At 38.8% G+C, this 9,143-nt stretch overlaps 1 pseudogene; it reads right to left on the bottom strand.

Moving 5' to 3' along the window:
* Positions 1-6,579: 6,579 nt before the first annotated feature.
* Positions 6,580-7,128, bottom strand: LOC117075815 (annotated as a pseudogene).
* Positions 7,129-9,143: the final 2,015 nt, after the last annotated feature.

The raw sequence follows: 9,143 nt of genomic DNA, 5'->3' as shown, positions 1-9,143 counted from the left end.
TGGAAGCAGGGCCTGCATCTCATCACTGCTTGGCTTCCTGTATTCAGCCCCTTTCCTAGGGGTATCTGTGGGACAGGGGTGTGTGTAACCTCTTGCTTTGCCAGAGTTGCAGCTGCTTTTTGCTGGGAAAAAAGAGCCCCAGATATCTAAGGCTCCCAGGGTTCTGTGTGTGCCTAAGCAGCTACTCTGCTGAGACTCCACAGAATTCTGCATGTCAGACTGAAGGCCCTGGTGGAGTATGTTCATGAGGGGATCTCCTGAGCCAAGGGTTGCAGAGATGCATGGGAAAAGTGTGGATCCCCAGGGTCGCTCACTCACTTACTGCTTCCCTGGGCTGGGGAGGTTCCCCTGGCTCCATTTTGCTCCCACATAGGTGGTCGTCTTGCCTTGAATTTCTCCATTCTCTGTGAGTTGAGTTGTTTCCTTGATGAGTCTCAATGCATGTACATGGATGTTTCAATTGAAGATGCTGTATTTACCTGCCCTTGCTGTATTTTCTTGTGCTTTCTATTTCTCTCCATGAGTGTGCACACCAGCTACTTCTAGTTGGCCATCTTGGCCAGCATTTTTATTTGATTCTTTTTTATGGCTGAGTAGTATTCCATTGTGTGTGTATGCGTGAGTACACACACAATGGAATGCTGTATTGTCTTTATCTAGTCATCTGTTGATGGACACTTAGGCTAATTCCATGTCTTTACTATTGTGAATAGTGCTGTGATAAGCATATAGATGTAAGTATCTTTTTAATATAATGATTTCTTTTATTTTGGGTAGATACCCAGTAGTGGGATTGCTGGATCAAATAGTAGTGGTTTTTTTTTTTTTTTTAAGTTATTTGAGCAATATCTCTATTGTTTTTCATAGAGGTTGCACTAATTTACATTCCCACCAACAGTGTGTAAGTGTTCCTTTTTCTAGGCATACTCATTACATCTATTATTTTTTAACTTTTTAATAGTAGCTGTCCTGACTAGTGTAAGATGATATCTCATTGTGGTTTTAATTTGCATTTCTCTGATGCTTCATGATGTTGAGCATTTTTTTCATGGTTGTTGGCCATTTGTATGTCTTCTTTTGAAAAATGTCTATTCATGTCCTTTGCCCACCTTTTGCTTGTTTTTTTTTTTTTTAATTATTATACTTTAAGTTCAGGGATACATATGTAGAACATGCAGGTTTGTTACATGGGTATACACGTGCCATGGTGATTGCTGCATTTATCAGCCCATCATCTACATTAGGTATTTCTTCTAATGCTATCCCTCCCCTAGCCCCCCACCCCCCGACAGAATCTGGTGTGTGATGTTCCCCTTGCTGTGTCCATGTGTTCCCATTGTTCAACTCCACTTATGAGTGAGAACATGCCATGTTTGGTTTTCTGTTATTGTGTTAGTTTGCTAAGAATGATGGTTTCTGGCTTCATCTAAGTCCCTGTAAAAAACATGTACTCATCCTTTTTTATGACTGCAGAGTATTCCATGGTGTATATGTGCCACATTTTCTTTATCCAGTCTATCATTGATAGGCATTTGGGTTGGTTCCAAATCTTTGCTATTGTGAACAATGCTGTAATAAACATATGTGTGCATGTGTCTTTATAGTAGAATGATTTATAATCCTTTGGATATGTACCTAGTAATGGGATTGCTGGGTCAAATGGTATTTCTGGTTCTAGATCCTTGAGGAATCGCCACACTGTCTCCTACAATGGTTGAACTAATTTACACTGCCATCAACAGTATAAAAGCATTCCTATTTTTCCACATCCTCTCCGGCATCTGTTGTTTCCTGACTTTTTAAATGATCGCTGTTCTAATTGCTTTGCCCACTTTTTAATGGGGCTATTTCTTTTTTGTTGTTCAGTTGTTTGAATTCCTTTTAGATTCTGGATATTAGTCCCACGTCAGATGAATAGTTTGCAAATATTTTCTTCCATTCTGCAGGTTGTCTGTTTATTCTGTTGATTATTTCTTTTATTGTGCACAAGCTTTTTAGTTAAGCCCCATTTGTCTATTTTTGTTTTTCTTGCATTTGCTTTTGAGGCCATAATTGTTGTGAATACTTTGCCTAGGTCAATGTCCAGAAGAGTTTTTCCCATGTTTTCTTCTAGTATTTTAATAGTTTCAGGTCTTACATTTAAATTTTTAAACCCCATCTTGGGTTGATTTTTGTATAAGCTGAAAGGGGAGGGGCTCCAGTTTTATGCTTTTGCATATGGCAATCCGATTTCCCCAGCAACATTTATTGAAAAGAGTGTCCTTTACTCAATGTATGTTTTTGTCAACTTTGTCAAAGATCAGTCGGCTGTAACTATGTGGCTGTATTTTTGGGTTCTCTATTCTGTTCCATTTATCTATGCATCTATTTTTATACCGGTAGGATGCTGTTTTGGTTATTATAGCCTTGTAGTGTAAAGTCAGGTAATCTGATACCTCCAGCTTTGTTCTTTTTGCTTAGAAATGTTTTGGCTATGGGTTCTTTTTTGATTCCATATAAATTTTAGGATTGTATTTTTCTATTAAAAATTGCATTCATATTTTGATAGCAATTGCATTAAATCTGTAGATTGCTTTGGGTAGTATGGTCATTTTAATGATATTGATTCTTTTAACCCATGAGCATGGGATGTTTTTCCATTTGTTTGTGTCATCTATAATTTCCTTTACCAGTGTTTTGTAGTTTTCCTTGCAGAGAGCTTTTACTTTCCTGGTTAAATATATTCCTAGGTATTTTTTTGTTGTTGCTATTGTTAATGGAATTGATTTCTTGATTTGATTCTTAGCCTGATCATTATTGTTATACAGAAATGCTACTGATTTTTGTACATTGATTTTTTTTATCCTGAAACTTTACTGAACTCATTTATCAAATTTGGGAGTCTGTTGGAGGAGTCCCTGGGGTTTTCTAGCTGTAAGATCACATCATCAACAGACATAATTTGAATTCCTTCTTTCCAATTTGGATGCCTTTTATTTCTTTCTGTTGCCTGATTGCTCTAAGACTTCCAGTACTACGTTGAATAGGAGTGGTGAAAGTGGGCATTCCTTCCTTGTTCCAGTTCTTAGGAAATGATTTCAACTTTAACCTGTACAGTATGATATTGGCTGTGGGTTTGTCATATATTGCTTTTATTATTTTAAGGTATGTTCCTTTAATGCCTAGTTTGTTGAGGGTTTTTATCATTAAGAGATGCTGAATTTTATCAAATGCTTTTTTTGCATCTATTGAGAGGATCATATCGTTTTTGTTTTTAATTCTGTCTATGTAGTGAGTCACATTTATTGATTTGCATATGTTGAACCATTCTTGCATTTCTGGGATAAATCTCACCTGATCATAGTGTAGTATCTTTTTGATGTACTTTTTGATGTGGTTTGCTTGTATTTTGTTGAGGATTTTTGCATTTATGTTCATTGGTGATATTGGTCTGTAGTTTTCTTTTTTTGTTGTATCTTTGTCTGGCTTTGGTATTTAGGATGATACCAGATTCATATAATGAGTTAGGAAAGATTCCCTTCACCTCAATTTTTTGAAAGAGTATCTGGAGGATTGGTACCAGTTCTTCTTTGTATGTTTTACAGAATTTTGTTGTGAATCTCTGTGGTCATTGGCTTTTATTTTCTTGGGAGATTTAAAAATTACTGATTCAGTCTCACTACTTGTTATTGGTCTGTTCAGTATTTCTATTTCTTCCTGAATCAACCTTGGTTGGTAGTATGTTTCCAGGAATTTATCAATTTCCTCTAGGTTTTCTAGTTTGTGAGCATATAGTTGCTCCTAGTAATCTCTGATTATCTTTTGTATTTATGTAGTATCAGTTTTGGCACCTCCTTTTAAATTTCTGATTATGTTTACTTGGATATTCTCTGTCTTTCTTGGTTAGTCTAGCTAATGGTTTATCAACTTTATCTTTTAAAGAACTAACTTTTTGTTTCATTAATCCTCAGTATTCTTTTGTTCTTAATTTTATTTAGTGCTGCTCTGATTTTTGTTACTTCTTTTCTTCTGCTAGCTTCAAGTTTGGTTTGTTCTTTTTTTTCCTAGTTACTTGAGGTGCAATGTTAGGTGGTTACTTTGTTATCTTTCTTTCTTTTTTTTTTTTTGATGTAGACATTTAACACTATAAAATTCCCTTTTAGTGCTGCTTTTTCTGTATCTTAGAAGTTTTGGTATGTTCTGTTTCCATTTTCATTTGTTTCAAAAAATTTTAAATTTCTATCTTAATTTTGTCATTGACCCAAAGATCATTCAGGAGTATGTTTAATTTCCATGTATTTGTATCTTTTTGAGAGCTATTCTTGGCATTGATTTCTAGTTTTATTACACTGTTGTCTGAGAAGATACTTGGTATAATTTCACTTTTTAAAAATGTATCAAAACCTGTTTTGTGGCTTTATATATTACCTGTCTTGGAGAATGTTCCCTGAACTGATGAGAAGAATGTCTATTCTGCCGTTTTGGGGTAGAATGTTCTATAAATGTCTTTCAGGTTCATTTAGTCCAAAGTCCAATTTAAGCCCAGTTTTTCTTCGTTGGTTTTGTGTCTCAGTGATCTGTCTAGTGCTGTGAGTGGGGTAGTGACATCCCCTGGTATTATTGTATTGCAGTCTGTGGCTTTATTTAGGTCTAGCATTATTTGTTTTATGAATCTTAGGGCTCTAATGTTGGATGCATGTGTATTTGTGATCATTATATTCTCTTGTTGAATTGATCCCTTTATCATATTATGACTTTTGTCTTTTTTTTTTTTTTTTAACTGTTGTTGGCTTAATGTCTGTTTTGTCTGACGTAAGTATATCTGCTCCTTCTTGTTTTTGGTTTCCGTTTGCATGGAATATCTTTTTCCACCCCTTTACCATCAATCTATAAGTGTCTTTTCCAGAAGGTGGGTTTCTTGTAAGTAGCATATAGTTGGTTCATGTTTTTTTATTCCTTCTGTTAATCTATATCTTTTAAGTAATTCATTTAATCCATTTATATTTAATGTTAACATTGATATGTGATTTTTCATTATTGTCATAATATTAATTGTTATCTAGTTGCTTTGTAGATTCTTTGTTTCTTTCCCCCACCACCCCCATCTGTGGTTTGGTGGAGTTCTGTCATGTTGCCATTTATTTATTTCTCTTTCTCCTTTATGTGATTGTTTTATAAGACCTGTGAGTTTTATACTTCATGAATTTTTATGATGGTGAATAACAATCTTTTGTTTTCCATGTTTATAACTCCTTTGGACATTTCCTATAGGGTTGGCCAAATACTGACAAATTCCCTCAGCATTTGCTTGTCTTGGAAAGAATTTATTTCCTCTTCATTTATGGAACTTATTCTGGCAGGACACAGAATTCATGGCTTGTAGGTTTTTTAAAGCACTTTGAAGATGAAATCTCTTCTGGCTTGTAAAGTTTCTGCTGAAATTTCCACTGTTAGTCTGACAAGGTTTTCTTTATAGGTGACTGGATGCTTTTCTCTTGCTGATTTTAGGATTTTTTTTCTTCATACTTACTTTAAACTGTCTGATGACAACATGTCATGATGAAGTCCTTCTTGCAGTGTATCTTCCTGGTGTTTACTGGGCCTCCTGTATCTAAATGTCTAATTTTCTTGCAAGACTAGGGAACTTTTCATGAATTATTTCCCTTAATCAGTTATTAAAACTTTTTGCTTTTTATTCTCCCATACAAATCATTGGTATTCCCATGGACTCCATTGTATACCATGAATCTATATATTGGTATTCCATTGGAATACCAATGATTTGTATGTTTGGAGACTTTACGTAGTCCCATACTTCTTGGAGACTTTACCTAGTCCCATACTTCTTGAAGACTTCGTTTATTCTTTTTTTATTCTTGCTTCTTTATTTTTGCTTTACTGGGTTAATTAAAAAAATCTGTCTTCAAGTTTTGATGTTGTCTCTTCTGTGTATTCTAGTCTACTGTTGGAAGTTTCAATTGTATTTTGTTATTCCTTCAATATTTTTCAATTCCAGAAGTTCTATTTTTAAGATATTTATCTCCTTGGTAAATTTCTCATTCATATCCTGAACTGATTTTTTTTTTGTATTCATTTTCAGATGTCTTCTGAATCTTACTGAGCTTCTTTAAAATCAATATTTTGATTCTTTATCTGACATTTCAAATATTTCATTTTGGTTAGAATCCATTACTAGAGAGTTAGTGTGATTTTTTGGGGGATGTGTGATAACACCCTACTTTTTCATACTTTTAATATTGTTATGCTGTTTCTTCTCATCTGAAGAAACAATCATTTCTTATTTCTTATTTTTGCATTTACTTTTATTTGGACAGGACTTTTTTTTTTTTTTTTAAGTTCCGAAGTGATTTTACTTTTATTTCCTTCACTTTAAGCCAATCTTGAAATTTCACTGTGATTTCTGGGGTCAGGGCAGAAGGAAGGTGGTGTTAAGAATCATCAGGGCTGTGACTCAGTTGGCCCATGGAGGTGCAGGCAGGGTGGGCTCTCACTGGGGCAGCTAGAGGAGCACAGACTGCCTGCTGGCAGGTAGGTGATGTTCCAAGAGCATGAGAGCTGGTACACGATGTCCTCTGTGGCTTACAGCTTGTGCAGCTCAATCAAACCATCCCCTGTGGTGGTCAGTGAGTTGGCAATCAGCTTGGCTGCTTTGGAGTTGCCCTCAGCAGAGATGATGGCTGCCTTTTTCTGCTGCTCAGCCTTTTTCCACCACAAATCTGGCCTTCTCTGCTTTCTGCTGAGTCACCTGTTTGGCTTTCACCACTTCTGTGAACTCCTTCCGGAAGCTCTGATATGCCAACGACATGTTGTCCAGGATGAGCCCAAAGGTGGCTGCTCACTCCTTAAGGTCATTGCTCACCTGCCTGGAGACCAGCTGTCTCTGTGTGATTAGTTCTCCAGCATCAAAGTGAGCCACCACTGACTTGAGGATTTCTATAGTGATGGATGGCAGCACATGCTCATCATAGTCCTTCCAGTGCTGGTATAGATGTGAGGAAGCTGGCTAGCAAAAGGCCAGAAGAAGATGTGGAGTGTGATGTTGACATTCTGTAAATCTTTGCTACCTGTGATGACTGGCACATTACATTGTTGAGATGGCAGTCAAAGGTAATTGGTTTCTACACTCATGGGATGAAAAAGTAAATTCCTTTCCCTACCACAATGTTCTGTACTCCATGGAATTGGTCAAAGACAATAACTCTGCCCCAAGCATCCACATTATATAAGGCAGAGTTCGCCACACCTCCTGCAACAGCTAACGGTAGGCCAAACTTGCTAATGAGCTCAAACACTTTGGCAGTCATGTTTCCTTGTGCTGGAGCTTCCCACACCTGCTTCCACTCTGACCTCCATAAGAATTCCCCAGCCACGGATGGAACTTTTTAATTTTTCCTTGAAGATGTGACTATAAGGTATGTTGAGTAGGGCCATTTTGCTTTGCTTCTGAGTGTGTTCAGTGGCAAAGACTGGTTACAGATAACCTTAGTGTGGTAGGTTTCTCAAATGCCAGCTGTAGTAGTTGTGTACCAGTTGAGACCACAGGCTTATGGTCTCCTGAGAAACTGGAGGTGTGGGGGCCAAAGAAGCTTCTCTCATTTTCAATTGCTGTGCAGTTGTGTAAGCAGATTTTGTATTTGGTTGTGCTGCTTGACCCCCAGGCCAGTAGGGGGCACTTGCAGGTAAGAGATGGCTATGGTGGCAGCAATTGGGTTTATCTTGATCTTTGTTTACCAGGAGAAGTTTTCCAGTGTCCCAGGCATTGGACTGGGCTGTGGGATGCTCAGTGGTTGGGGTTCTAGGCTCAGCCTCAGTGGGAGTTGTGGGGGTGAAGCTGTTGGAGATGGACTAGCCCAGCCTGCGCTCAGGCTTCCTAATTGTGGGTGCAAGTATCTGCTCTGATGAGCCCAGGGGACAGTTGCCAAATGCCTGGGGATGTTCCCAGGTAAGGAGTGAAAAACAGCCACAGCACGAAGTTCCTTGCATGGGAAGGGAGGGGTGGCACTAGCTCCTAGACTAGGTGAGTGGGTGTGGTACTCACTTATCTCTCACTCCTCAGATCCAGCTGTGCTCAATCCCTCGTTTTGACCAAGAGAGCAAGGTTGGGCACTCAGTAAAGTTGCATGCAGATTGCCTTTAGATTGCAAAGCTGTTCATGTCTGCAAATTTCACCACCTGTGCAAAACCACAGCTCTCCAGAAAATTTCCTCCGTCTCTGATCCCATGAAGAGGCAGAGCCCAGTTCCAGTGCCCATAATTGCAGCACACTCCAAACTTGCTCCTCAGTTCTGGCTATGGGAGCTCCTCCCTCACTCCAGACCCAGGACTCCAATCTCCAGCGCAAGACTCTCTAATGCCCACGGCAGGCACTGCTGCTAAGTAGCCCTATCCCACCAAGTTTGAGATGAGCCAGAATTGAGAATACTATCCTCCAACTGGGTCCAAGATTTGAGAAAATGCCTAGGACATTTCTCAGTGTCTTTTCTTCTCACAGTATCCAAGCCTTTCCCCCAGTTAGCTCCAGGGCTTGGGAGGGACAAGGTGCTTTTGGTACAGTTCCCCAGTGGAAAGGTAGAATGTAGACTGATATGCTTTGGGTCCGTGTCCCCCACCAAGTCTCATGTCGAATTCTAGTCCCCAGTGTTGGAGGTGGGGCCTGGGGGGATGTGGTTGGATCATGGGAGTGTATTTCTCATGAGTGGTTTAGCGTTATCCTTTCAGCACTGTTCTTGTGATTGTGAGTGAGTTCTCATAAGATCTAGTTGTTTAAAAGTGTGCAGCATCTCCCCTCTTACTCTGTCTTGCTCCTGCTCCTGCCATGTGAGACACTTTGTTCACCTTTTGATTTCTGCCATGATTGGAAGCTTCCTGAGGCCTCCCCTGAAGCAGAACCTGCTATACTTCCTGTATAGCCTGCAGAACCATGAACCAATTAAACCTCTTTTCTTTATAAATCACCCAGTCCCACATCTTTTTTACAGCAATGAGAGAACAGACTAACTCATAGAAAGACACCGTCTTGGCTTCTCATGTACTGGGGTTTCACTCACATTTCTCAGCCAGATGCTGCTGTGCAGACTGCCTGCCTACCTTTTCTTTCCTGAGATCTGAAGTGTCCTTTGCTTTTCTGTTGAATTCTCAGGTTC

This window comes from Trachypithecus francoisi, unplaced genomic scaffold (genome assembly GCF_009764315.1).
Source record: "Trachypithecus francoisi isolate TF-2019V2 unplaced genomic scaffold, Tfra_2.0 Lachesis_group5, whole genome shotgun sequence".
Classification (NCBI taxonomy): Eukaryota; Metazoa; Chordata; class Mammalia; order Primates; family Cercopithecidae; genus Trachypithecus; species Trachypithecus francoisi.
The sequence above is the reverse complement of the archived record's forward strand: the minus strand, read 5'-3'. Positions and strand labels throughout refer to the sequence as shown.